General features: G+C 45.2%; 1 pseudogene; it reads right to left on the reverse strand.

The window, feature by feature from the left end:
* Positions 1-7,650: 7,650 nt before the first annotated feature.
* On the reverse strand, positions 7,651-7,767 carry LOC126195940 (5S ribosomal RNA; annotated as a pseudogene).
* Between the last annotated feature and the right edge of the window lie 6,727 nt (positions 7,768-14,494).

Consider the following 14,494-nt stretch of genomic DNA (forward strand, 5'->3'; position numbering starts at 1 on the left):
CAAATAAAATAACTGTGGTCTTCTGTTCGAAGCCTGGTTAATGCAGCTCTCGTTGTTAGTCTATCTTGTGCAAGCCCACATACACTTCTTTCCAGTATTCTCTTCTTGTCCAGACTGCTTACTGTACACGATTCACTTCCGTACAAGGCTACACTCCAGACAACTACCTTCGGGAAAAACTTCCTGTCACTTGCTTTAATAATGGATGTTAACAATTTCCTCTTATTCAGAAATTCTCTTCTTCTTATAGCCAGGGAAGATTTACATCCTCACTACTCCGCCCATCATCAGTTAATTTGCTGCCCAAATAGCAAAGCTCATCTATAACTTCTTGGGTCTTGTTTCCTAATCGAATTCACTCAGCATACCCTTATTTAATTAGGTTTCATTCCATTACCCTTGTCTTACTTTTGACGATGTTCACTTTTTGTAATCTGTCTTCAAGACAAATCTATTCTGTTCAACTGCGCCCAGAAATAACTCCAATGTCATCGACGAACCAAAAAGTTTTTATTTTTTTCCTCCCTCAGTTTTAGTTTCCATTCAAATTTCACCTTATTTTCCTTCACAGCTTGCTCAGTATACATACGGAATAACGTCGGGGATAGGCTGCAACCATGTATGATTCCCTTCTCAACAACAGCTTGCCTTTCATGACCTTCAACTCTTGTAATTGCGATCTGATTTCTATATAAGTTGCAAATAAACTTTCGGTCCCTTTATTTGATTCCCGCCACCTTCATAATTTCAAAGAGTGAATTCCAGTAAACATTATCAAAACCTTTCTCCTAATCTACAAATGCTATAAACGTAGGTTTGCATACATTCTTTTGTGACGGCCTTCGTAGCGACAACACTTCGCTGTAGAAACGGCCTACGAAGTCACCGCCACACTTTTAATAGCGGGCCGACCGGTCCGCTGGAACAGTGAACAGAAAGATGAAAACCCAAACACTCGGATTAAATGAAAGTCGGTACTTATCTTTATTAACGACGATACAGAACACAGTGGTGAACATGGTCTACAGAAATCTGTCTAGTTCGAGTCGGTGCGGCTAGGTCAGCGTCGGCTGACGACAAACAACAACTCTGCTGCGATGAACACACAACTCACTAGCAGGGACACAATTCGGTGGCGAGTATACAGCTGAGCGGCGAATCCAGAACTGTCCTAGCGCTCGCGACACCAGCGCTTAAGAAACCAGAAGCCAGCGGTGGCGCGCGCAGACTTGCGGCGATTTCCTGTATCGCTGGCGCTGCTTATGCGGACGGCGTCCGGACTTTGATGCTGCCAACATTTTTGGCAGCGGGCTCGGTTGGCATTACTGGCTAGGATATAAAACATTCTAAGACAAGACATAGTGTCAGTATTGTCTCCCATCTTTCTGCACTTCTCTGGAACTCAAACTAGTCTTCACCAAGGTCGGCTTCTACCAGTGTTTCCAGTCTTTTCTCAATATTTTGCGACCATTAGCTCCTGCATGGAATTAATACATTCTTCCTTAAGTCTGAGAATATTTCATTAGCTGATATTGTCTGAGGGGATGCTGTTTTCTCCAGGCCACTTTCTCCACAAGGGAATGACGAACGGTGAACTAAATCCAGGCTAGCTTTTGTAGTCATGATCTGGGAAGGCTACAGAAACAATGTAAGTGCGGCTTAATAGTTAGCAGCGTGTTTTAATGTTGACGATGATGTCGCTTGTCGGTCACCAGTTTTGTTGAACCTACACAACGACTTCACTCAGCCAGGCTTTTTTTTTCGTCGCTTGTTGCGCAGCACTTGGTATTAGACGTGTAGAAACAGTTATTCTTAAGGTAGCGGTGTTTCTACGCATATGGCTCTGCAGTTGCCGAGAACCACAGGTGACTCTTAATAATCACTACCACTATTATATCTGAAGTGTTACCATGGCCAGTAATAATGTTAGTACGGATAGTACATTTGGTAGAAATAGTACACGTACTACTTCTTCCTCAATCTGCAGGTAATTTTACCCATTTTCACAAGCTGCGACACTGTCTCGAATAAAACAGTGACCCGAATATAGAATATACACTCCTGGAAATGGAAAAAAGAACACATTGACACCGGTGTGTCAGACCCACCATACTTGCTCCGGACACTGCGAGAGGGCTGTACAAGCAATGATCACACGCACGGCACAGCGGACACACCAGGAACCGCGGTGTTGGCCGTCGAATGGCGCTAGCTGCGCAGCATTTGTGCACCGCCGCCGTCAGTGGCAGCCAGTTTGCCGTGGCATACGGAGCTCCATCGCAGTCTTTAACACTGGTAGCATCCCGCGACAGCGTGGACGTGAACCGTATGTGCAGTTGACGGACTTTGAGCGAGGGTGTATAGTGGGCATGCGGGAGGCCGGGTGGACGTACCGCCGAATTGCTCAACACGTGGGGCGTGAGGTCTCCACAGAACTTCGATGTTGTCGCCAGTGGTCGGCGGAAGGTGCACGTGCCCGTCGACCTGGGACCGGACCGCAGCGACGCACGGATGCACGCCAAGACCGTAGGATCCTACGCAGTGCCGTAGGGGACCGCACCGCCACTTCCCAGCAAATTAGGGACACTGTTGCTCCTGGGGTATCGGCGAGGACCATTCGCAACCGTCTCCATGAAGCTGGGCTACGGTCCCGCACACCGTTAGGCCGTCTTCCGCTCACGCCCCAACATCGTGCAGCCCGCCTCCAGTGGTGTCGCGACAGGCGTGTATGGAGGGACGAATGGAGACGTGTCGTCTTCAGCGATGAGAGTCGCTTCTGCCTTGGTGCCAATGATGGTCGTATGCGTGTTTGGCGCCGTGCAGGTGAGCGCCACAATCAGGACTGCATACGACCGAGGCACACAGGGTCAACACCCGGCATCATGGTGTGGGGAGCGATCTCCTACACAGGCCGTACACCACTGGTGATCGTCGAGGGGACACTGAATAGTGCACGGTACATCCAAACCGTCATCGAACCCATCGTTCTACCATTCCTAGACCGGCAAGGGAACTTGCTGTTCCAACAGGACAATGCACGTCCGCATGTATCCCGTGCCACCCAACGTGCTCTAGAAGGTGTAAGTCAACTACCCTGACCAGTAAGATCTCCGGATCTGTCCCCCATTGAGCATGTTTGAGACTGGATGAAGCGTCGTCTCACGCGGTCTGCACGTCCAGCACGAACGCTGGTCCAACTGAGGCGCCAGGTGGAAATGGCATGGCAAGCCGTTCCACAGGACTACATCCAGCATCTCTACGATCGTCTCCATGGGAGAATAGCAGCCTGCATTGCTGCGAAAGGTGGATATACACTGTACTAGTGCCGACATTGTGCATGCTCTGTTGCCTGTGTCTATGTGCCTGTGGTTCTGTCAGTGTGATCATGTGATGTATCTGACCCCAGGAATGTGTCAATAAAGTTTCCCCTTCCTGGGACAATGAATTCACGGTGTTCTTATTTCAATTTCCAGGAGTGTATTTCCTTTACTTTACGCCTATGGTCACAAACTTTTTTGTCATCAGGCTGCCGGTTTCGGTCTATAATGACCATGTTCACATCTGTAGGACATGTTTTTATAAAACAGACCTGAAGATGGTCATTGTAGACCGTAACCGGTAGTCTGATGACAAAAAAGCTTGTGACCATAGGCGTAAAGTAAATGAAATTTATCCATTTTGTGTCACCCACAACTCGTTTTTGTACTTTTCTTCCACGTAATAGTTCTTCGATGATTCTTCTGTGCGGGTAATTTCCTCGCACTATATATCCTACTCATGGTGTGTTCTGCGTTCTTATATCCAATTGATTTCTTTCCTCCGCTTTTCATAAAAGTAGCGCTTCAAACGTCATTCTGTCAGTCAACCCCAAAAATATAGGAATTTTTGTGTTATTACCTGGTCGTAACAATGAAAGAGATCTACCTATAGGAGTCGGGCCTTTGCTGTACCCTTACCTTTGAGGCCTTCAGCCACGTCTCATAGCTACCTCTCTTTATCGTGCCATTTACCGCTTGTATCGATCTATTATTATACTTTCAACCATTTTTAGTCGAGCTTTTCCTATAATTTGCTGTGGAGCCTTCGGTTGAGTACGAACATCAGAGTCATAGCTCTAATATAGATCATTTTCATGTTTCTAGTGTTTCAGATGAGGTTGTGAGTTTATTTAGTGAGGCTAATATATCAGTCGTCACTCAGGTCAAGGTTTTTCGTGGGCATGGAAGCCTAGCAGGTGAAGTGGTGGTGTACAGATGCAGGAGGCCGATCTCACACATACACCCAGGGAGGCAGTACTCAGATGTCCTCGTCCAACAGAATGAAGGCAGCAGCTTGCAGTCATTCGGTATGGCCTTTACCAGGAGAAGGCCCAGGCTAGACTGCATCTTCAAAAATGGTTCAAATGGCTCTGAGCACTATGGGACTCAACTGCTGAGGTCATTAGTCCCCTAGAACTTAGGACTAGTTAAACCTAACTAACCTAAGGACATCACAAACATCCATGCCCGAGGCGGGATTCGAACCTGCGACCGTAGCGGTCTTGCGGTTCCAGACTGCAGCGCCTTTAACCGCACGGCCACTTCGGCCGGCGACGACTGCATCTTGTATGAGTCATGTATGTGACCAAAACAGCAATGGTAGCTTCGAGCGGCTCTTAGGTGAAGTCTTTGCGCAGGCAGTAGGCAACACATCACGGTTCGCCTACGACCCAATTCTGTACCTAACGAGACGGACATTCTGTCGGAATCAGAGATGCAGACTGGATGGCTGGAAACTGAGACTTCTGAAGCAGAGGTATTTAAGCGGAAGATAACTTCATCATGGCCAATGCCAGGCACTCACTCGCCACATGTCACATCGCTAGCTTGTTACGCCACGTGTGTTAGCCGTGTGGCTAGCGTGGCCGCGTGTTTCCGCGTGCGCCTCCGTAACGAGTGATGGGTACTGTTACGTCTGCCTCAGACGGCCCCTGTCAGGCAGACTACACTCAAGACACCTCTGGGTACCTTATAACATACACAAGCACTTGAGGGCGCAACCAAGAGGAAAACTATTCTTCAAGACAAACAGAACTTGCTAGGGACTAATGCGAACCTTTTTCTGCAGAGGTCGCCTCACAGATACAGGGAAAGTTGGAGTACTCCGCCGACCTCCGCCGGCTTTATAAGGCCAGCGCAGCAGCAGTACAGTTTACTCTCTTCATCTTTCTAACAAAGTTTGTAGGCTGAAGAGCGGCATACTAAGCTGCTGCCAGCCCGCCCCCTTCGGGGGGAATTGAAATTCAATAAAGCCAGTTCCTCTCCGAGCTAGGACCAGCTCAGACGGACCTCACCGACGCTCTTGATGAATGGACATCTACAAGTTATTTGTTTTTGTGTGTATATAGTGATTGTTCGAGAAGTGTAGTTCAGTTTCAAGAAACGACATTATACTGAGTGTTCTACAATACTGAGTATTCTCCGGGTACCATGTATGGCTCATAACGAAGTCGGGTCGTGTGGCCCATGCAAGTAATTATGTTTAGTTTTTAGGGCACGCTGCCACTGTTGAAGAAGAAGGGGATTGGTCACTGAAATGGAGTAAGATGTCTCAAGTGTTCTTGAAGGCGAAATGACCGAAACAGCTGATACCGATCGTTTTAACGTTAATACCCGTATTACTACACTGCAAAGGAGATCAATATAGGTTTCCGGGGATCAACAGACATTTTGGACACCTCATATGGGGCTGACAAGTACGAGAAGTATCGCACAATCAGCTTAAAGCGCATGTATCTAAGTTGCTGACAGGAATAACACACAGATGAATGGAAAAGAAAGTTGAGGGTTGGGCAGTTTCGCTTTAGAAACGGTAAACGCACTAGAGAGGCAATTCGGACGTTGCTGTTGATAATGGAAACAAGACCAAATAAAAATCGGGACACGTTAATAGGATTTGTCGACCTGGTAAACGCGTTCGACAATGTAAAATGGTGAAAGATGTTCCAACTTCTGAGAAAAATAGGGGCAATCTATAGAGGGAGACGGTAATATACAACACGCAAGAGGAAATATAAGAGCGGACGACCAAGATAGAAGCCCTCGGATTAAAAAGGGTGTGAGACAGGGATGTAGCCTTTCTAACCTGCTGCTCAATCTTCATATTGAAGAAGAAATTACGGAATTAAAGATTCAGGCGTGGGATTAAAATTCAAGGTGAAAAGATATCAATGATACGATTCGCTAATGACATTTCTAGCCTAAGTGGTAGTCAAGAAGAATTACATGATCTTCTGAATGAAATGAACTGTCTAATGAGTACAGAATATGGGTTGAGAGTAAATCGAAGAAAGACGAAAGTACTGGGGAGTAGCAGGAATGTGAACTTAACATCAGGATTGATGCCCACGAAATGGATGACGTTAAGAAGTTATGCTACGGACTAGGCAGCAAAATAACGAATTGCAGACAAAGCAGACTAGAACTGGAAAAAAAGGCACCATTCCTGGCCAAGAGAAATCTACTAGTATCAAACATAGGCCTTGATTTGAGGAGGAAATTTCTGAGAATGTACGTCTGGAGCGTAGGCTTGTATGGCAGTGAAACATGGACTGTGGGAAAACCGGAGCGGAAGAGAATCGAAGCATTTGAGATGTGGTGCTATAGACGAATGTTGAAAATTAGGTGGACTGATAAGGTAAGGAATGAGGAGGCTCTGCGCAGAAACGGAGAGGAAAGAGGTATGTGGGATGCACTGACGAGGAGAAGGGACAGGATGATAGGACATATGTTAAGACATCGGGGAATGACTTCCATGGTACTAGAGGGAGCTGTAGAGGGCAAAAACTGTACAGGAATACAGAGGTTGAAATACATCCAGCAAATAACTGAGGACGTAGGTTGCAAGTGCTACTCTGGAATGAAGAGGTTGGCACAGGAAAGGAATTCGTGGCGAGCCGCTCAAACCGATCAGAAGGCTGATGTAAAAAAAAAACAAACAAACAAAAAAGAAAGTGACCTATAACATTGCGTCGAAAGCTGTCCATAGTATTAAAAGCAATAGGTAGCGATCTTGATTAACACGATTCTTCAAGGATAATTAAGGTAATGGTCAAATAATAGTTTTGTAAACTACCTCCTTTGGGAGATGGACTGTATTTCGTGGCGATTCTTTCAACGAATCTCAGTCTGGCATCTCCTTATCTGTCATTATTCTTACGTGATCGTACCACTTTAAACGGCTGTTTGCCCATTCTTCTAAATTACTTAACGGGTGTGACTGCTTCCAATGGCTATACTGCTTTCGTATAATCGTACAATAATGAGTCTTTGTGCCTGTTTATGAACAATATTTACATATGTTTATGTTGAGTGCCGCCTGCTATTCTCTTACCAAGTACAGGTCTTCCCGAATTTCGCTACAATTTTGTCTCGTTCTTTGTATCTTCCGCGGAAAGCCTCGTAAAACCTCCCACGTTATCGAATAGATAGAAGTGGCCCATCGGGACCATCCAACCGCCGTATCATCCTCAGTGCAAGATGCGGATAGGAGGGGCGTGTGGTCAGCACACCGCCCTCCCGGTCGTTATGATGGTTTTCTTTGACCAGAGCCGCTACTATTCGGTCGAGTAGCTCCTCAATTGGCATCACGAGGCTGAGTGCACCCCGAAAAAGGCAACAGCGCATGGCGGCTGGATGGTCACCCATCCAAGTGCTGGCCGCGCCCGACAGCGCTTAACTTCAGTGATCTGACGGGAACCGGTGTATCCACTGCGGCAAGGCCGTTGCCTTATCGACTAGATAATTTAAACTTATTGTGCAAAGTAATGTTCTCTTAGCACTCCTTTAGGGTACGGCCGGTGTTACTTTTACATCTGCAATTTCTTTCCTTTAAGAATGTTTTGCAAATTGTCCATGCATGAAACGTGGAGAAAGGTCCTTTCGCACCATGAAATAGCAAGACCAGGATCCTGTTAATTAATTGGTATAATCATACAATAATGAGTCTTTCTGCCTACTTATGAACAATAGTTACACATTTTTATGTTGAGTGCCACCTGCCTTTCTCTTACCAAGTACGGGCCTCCCCGAATTTCGCTACAGTTTTGTCACGTTCTTTGTATACAAAAGCGCCATCCGCGGAAAGCCTCGTGGAGCTTCCCACGTTATCGAATAGATAATTTACACGTATTGTGCAAAGTAATGTTCTCTTAGCACTCCTTTGGGGTACGGCCGGTGTTACTTTTACATCTGCAATTTCTTTCCTTTAAGAATGTTTTGCAAATTGTCCATGCATGAAACGTGGAGAAAGGTCCTTTCGCACCATGAAATAGCAAGACCAGGATCCTGTTAATTAATTGGTATAATCATACAATAATGAGTCTTTCTGCCTACTTATGAACAATAGTTACACATTTTTATGTTGAGTGCCACCTGCCTTTCTCTTACCAAGTACGGGCCTCCCCGAATTTCGCTACAGTTTTGTCACGTTCTTTGTATACAAAAGCGCCATCCGCGGAAAGCCTCGTGGAGCTTCCCACGTTATCGAATAGATAATTTACACGTATTGTGCAAAGTAATGTTCTCTTAGCACTCCTTTGGGGTACGGCCGGTGTTACTTTTACATCTGCAATTTCTTTCCTTTAAGAATGTTTTGCAAATTGTCCATGCATGAAACGTGGAGAAAGGTCCTTTCGCACCATGAAATAGCAAGACCAGGATCCTGTTAATTAATTAGTATAATCATACAATAATGAGTCTTTCTGCCTACTTATGAACAATAGTTACACATTTTTATGTTGAGTGCCACCTGCCTTTCTCTTACCAAGTACGGGCCTCCCCGAATTTCGCTACAGTTTTGTCACGTTCTTTGTATACAAAAGCGCCATCCGCGGAAAGCCTCGTGGAGCTTCCCACGTTATCGAATAGATAATTTACACGTATTGTGCAAAGTAATGTTCTCTTAGCACTCCTTTGGGGTACGGCCGGTGTTACTTTTACATCTGCAATTTCTTTCCTTTAAGAATGATTTGCAAATCGTCCATGCATTAAACGTAGAGAAAGGTCCTTTCGCACCATGAAATAGCAAGACCAGTAGCCTGTTAATTAATTAGTATAAGAACTGCGGATTCCGTGTAGTTACTAGAACACTCCCTTTTCCAGCACCTGAACAAAGTGGGGATATCTGATAAGGTGGCCTTCGTCGGCTGCTGTTAGGCGCTTTGACATGGAAATGAGGCATGCTGAGCCGGTGGATGTTCATCAGAGGTCGCTCCTTGATGCTGATACCCTGGGCGTGGGTGTCGGACAGCGGGCGTTCGGGCATGTTGTCCTCACTATAAAGACACGGCGCTACGCTGGAGGCGTAATTGAAATTCCTCCTCCTCTCGCGACGGCGGCAGCTGTCAGCACTCTCGAGATTGGTTCTCCCCCTAGTCTCCGGCTCCGGATATTACGCGGAAAACAGCGCGGTCCGATCATCGACCTCCTAACATTCTTTATTAGTACAGCAGCTGCAACTAGTTTGTAGGAACACACTACAGTTACTGATACAATAGAGGAGACCAGTAACTAGACTACATACAAAACAATTTTCATACCGCTTATCTCGGTAATCTGTCATTAATCGGTTCCATCGGCATTAGAACTTATACAAAGTTTCCGGCAGTTTTTATAGGTGATCATTTTCGATGGGGAAAACGTGTTAAACTGCAGAGCAAAAGGTTCAGTAAACTCTGTTATATTTTGAAAATGCGCATTGAAATTATGTGATTACTGGGAAAATATACAGAACTCATTATTTATTATGGCCTTCAGTCCCTCGATTAAAGCGGTCCAGTGTTTTGCACATAAAATACTTGTTACATCTGAAACGTCCCCTTAGAAAAATTATGAATTACTGTGCTGGTAAACCTCTTATATTATTTGATTTTCAAACAACTGAGCAAAACTCAACGTACCCAAACACTTTTCTCTTTGCTTATTCTGATCATCACTAAACTGACACAGAAAATTTTTAGCGCAAGGCAATTTGACTTTCAATAATCCCTACAAAAGAATGGCCCTGACTAACAATAACCCATACCTTTCATGAATCACTTATCTCACAAAAATCTTAATTACTCGAACTACTGCAATACAGCGAGCGCGAATACTGCCAGCTGAATAAAGGATTCAAACTACTGAAGGCACTAACTACTGATAGGTATAGTTAGGAAATGAAAGATTTTGATAGAGAACAAACAATGTATTTACTTTAATAGTGTTCAGTAGTCATTATATATATATATATATATATATCAGTTCATGGCATCCAGTCTTACAAAATTCCTTTTTGGACCCACGCTCTCAAAACTCTGGCATCTCTCTCCCAACATCCACCACTGCTGGCGGCTCACCTCCAACTGCCCAACGCTACGCGCTGTTCACATCTGACAGACCAACACTACAATAGCGAATATTCCAACAATGAGTTCAACCAGCCACAGACTGCACAGGACAGTCGTCAGTGATTTTTATACAGAGCGCTACGTGGCGTTACCAACATAAAAACCTAAACAGCCTACTTACACATCTTAATCACTTAAGAGCTGAAAAAAATTGTAATGAGGCAAATATCGCTAAATGGTGTTAGTAGTATCAAAATTGGTTTGAAAGAAGATTTGAATGTAGATGAAATGGACCAAATAGTGTCCAGTGTCTAAATATGGGCTAATTGTTGCCTAAGGGCATACAGGTGTTGGCAGCAGAGGGGCGGCAGTGTTAAACTGCCAGAGAGGGAGCCAAAAAGCGAAAGAGAGCAGCTGATCGCGTGCAACCCAAGTGTTGGGATGAAGTGGTATGCAGGGTGTTACCGTAAGAGCGTACAAAAAAGTAACAGGACATAGAGAATGCTTCACTGAACAATTGTAGGTAGGGAACCAGGTGTCGGAGAAGCTAGCTTAAGAAGATAAGGAAGTAAACTTGTCTACCTCTCGGTCTAACACTACTGTTTTCCAGCTTATTTTACGACTAACATGCGTAAAAGTTTACACGTACTCTTTATTTACGTATGCATTCTTTATTTCCTGCAAGGAAACGATGACGACGAGCCTGATTATTAGGAAGTCATGACGCAGTACGCCGTCTGAATGGCCGCATGTACATGAGATTCGTGCCAAGGGTTCTGCCCGAGTTGATGGAGATATCCTTGGCTGTTCGTGGGAGGATGTGGGTACAACACAGCGGCGCACTGCCTCACTTCAGTGTGGATGCCCGCAGCCATCTCAATGTGGTATTTCCTGGTCACTGGACTGGAAGAGGAGGTCCTATTACAAGGCCTGCCAGGTCACCTGACCTGAATCCCTTTGATTATTTCCTATGGGGATATCTAAAGTCACTTGTGTATGAGACCCCAGTGGATACGCAGATAGATTTATTTGCCAGAATTATAGCTGCCCGTGATGTGATTCGAAACACACCATGGATATTTGTCATGGTGCATCAGAATCTTGTTCGCCGGTGTGATGCTTGCATTGAGGTTGATGGGCATCAGTTTTAGTACATTTTGTAATATAGTACAAATGGTTCACATGGCTCTGAGCACTATGGGACTTAACATCTGAGGTCATCAGTCCCCTAGAACTTAGAACTACTTAAACCTAACTAACCTAAGGACATCACACACATCTATGCCCGAGGCAGGATTCGAACCTGCGACCGTAGCAGTCGCGGGGTTCCGGACTGAAGAGCCTAGAACCGCACGGCCACCGCGGCCGGCTAGTACAGATGGTAGGTTCATTGTGTCAGTGAGGGTATTTGCAGTTAACTGTAACCAATGTAAATGAAAAAAAAGTACAGAATGATTGATTTATGACTCATGTTGGTTCAGGATGTCAGGACAAAAATCCGAGGTATTTTCCAAAGAATAAAAGAAAATGCTGGAATGAAAAGGACGAGGAGAAAGCTATTATAGTTGTCCAAGAAAAGCGAATGTTGTGATGTTTAATGCACCTCGTATAAGTCTCCAGACCTTGCGCAAAGGGCATGATATGACTCCTGCCTAGCAGTTTGTAGTAAACAAGGGACAAAACCCTGTTTTAGTGCAGAATTAGAGGAACAGCTGGTTGAATGCCTCGTTATCATTAGATATACTACAGCATATTCGACACGGATTTCAGATTGCAATTAGAAGTGGTCTGCAACCTCCTTTCAAGTCAAATGAAGCTTGCAGAGCGTGGTTAGATCTTTTTCTGATTCGACACAGAGAAAGTTTATCATTTCGTAAACATTGTCGAACATGTTAAGTTTGTCATGGTGCATCAGAATCTTGTTCGCCGATGTGATGCTTGCATGGAGGTCGTACGTCGCCTTCCTACGGATGCTGCTGAAGAAATAAGAAGTGAAACTGGTCGGGTTCTTCTGAAAGCTCCTTCTCAACGCAGTAATATAACCGCTGAAGAAAGGGCTGCACTACGGAACCTTCGAGAAGATTCGGAAATAGTGGTGCTTAAGGTTGATGAAGGTAACTCTGCCGTTTTGTTACCTCGTGGGTTGTATTTGGAGCAGATGTATAGTCTACTTAGTGATATTATTTATCGGAGAACTGATCAAGATCCAACAGCACGTGTGCAACGGAAGACGTGTGCACTTTTGAACTCTTCCTCGCTAACTCCAGAGACCATCAAGCGATTAAGACCACATGGCAGCGTACCACCGAGAATGTATGGTCTTCCTAAAGTGCACAAAGAAGGTCTGCCTTTGCGGCCTTTAGTGAGTAATATTGACGCACCCACATATGATTTAGCCAAACATCTATCTTCTTTGTTGAGACCATTTGTTGGCAAATGTTCACACCATATACGGAACTCTGCTGATTTTATTAACAGACTGGGGGCTCTCCACTTAAGTAGTTCGGACCTTCTAGGGAGTTTTGATGTAGTTTCCCTTTTCACAAAAGTACCTCTTGCGGATTCCTTGATTCTAATTGGTCAGCAGTTTGAATCGGACACTACTGCTTTGCTTCGACATACTCTTTCCGAAAGTTCTTTTATGTTAAACCAGGAATATTTTGAACAGTCTGACGGTGTCGCCATGGGCAGCCCTCTGTCTCCTCTTTATGGAGGATTTTGAGGAGAGAGCACTTGAATCAGCGGTCTGTAAAACAACTGTTTTTTGGAGATAAGTCGATGACACTTTCATAGTGTGGCCCCACGGAGAAGAAAAGTTAATGGAGTTTTTACATCATCTTAACTCCATCCATGAGAATATTCGATTTACTATGGGACTAGAGAAAGATGGCAGCCTTCCATTCCTGGATGTTTTGGCTAAACGGAAGAGTGACAGCACTGTGGGACATTCTGTCTATCGCAAGCCTACTTACACTGATTTGTATTTGCATTCTTCAAGTTGCCATCACTCATCCCAGACCATGAGTGTACTTAAGACCCTTGTACACAGGGCACACACAGTGTCGGATGCAGAGAATTTGCCTAAGGAACTGGCACATTTGAGGACGGTGTTCAAAGACAATGGGTACTCGACCCAACAAATTAACAGGGCCTTCTCAACTAGAGCCAGGAACCGGGAAGTGGATAAAGAGGAGGACGCGCCAGCCAAGTCCCTAGCTTTTCTTCCCTTTGTCGGAAATATCTCCTTCAAGATAGCAAGGATTCTTAATCATTTTAATGTGAAAGTGGTTTTTCGACCGCCTTCTAAGATTTAGGATTTGCTGGGATGGGTGAAGGATGATTTGTTACTGCGGAAAGCGGGAATTTACAAAATACCGTGTCAATGTGGTATGCCCTATATAGGACAGACAACGCGTACAGTGGAAGAGCGTTGTACAGAACATGAACGTTGCACTCGCCTACTGCAACCCAATAAGTCTGCAGTTGCGGAACATTGTATTTCTAAAGGACATTCAATGGAGTACGACAAAGCTTCGATTTTGGCCACTGCAACAACTTTTTGGGACCCCCATTATCAAAGAATCAATTGAAATACGCATTGCGGGAAATCTAATGAACCGTGACAGTTGTTACCAATTGAATAACGCACGGAATACCGTCATCTCCGAAATTTGCTCGCGACGAAGACGCCAGAAGACTTCGATAGGTGTGGCCAGCGACAATACCGACGGCAGCTGAGTACTGCAGTTCCACTGGCGAGGGCGCTGCCGCTGGGCGGTGTGGCCCTTCTGTCTCTGCAATTGCAACGCATGTGAGGCAGTACTATCAGCGCACTACAAAAGCTGGAACGGAGAACGCCTTCGTCAGTCTTCGTTCGGCTCACCTGAAGATGGCTGGCAGTTGTCCAGCGGAAATATCGTGTAACGAAGTTTACGCCGACCGGCTGCAAGCCCGAAATCTTTTTGAACCATTGTCGAACATACACTCCTGGAAATGGAAAAAAGAACACATTGACACCGGTGTGTCAGACCCACCATACTTGCTCCGGACACTGTGAGAGGGCTGTACAAGCAATGATCACACGCACGGCACAGCGGACACACCAGGAACCGCGGTGTTGGCCGTCGA

The sequence above is a fragment of the Schistocerca nitens genome, chromosome 7 (assembly GCF_023898315.1).
Source record: "Schistocerca nitens isolate TAMUIC-IGC-003100 chromosome 7, iqSchNite1.1, whole genome shotgun sequence".
Lineage (NCBI taxonomy): Eukaryota > Metazoa > Arthropoda > Insecta > Orthoptera > Acrididae > Schistocerca > Schistocerca nitens.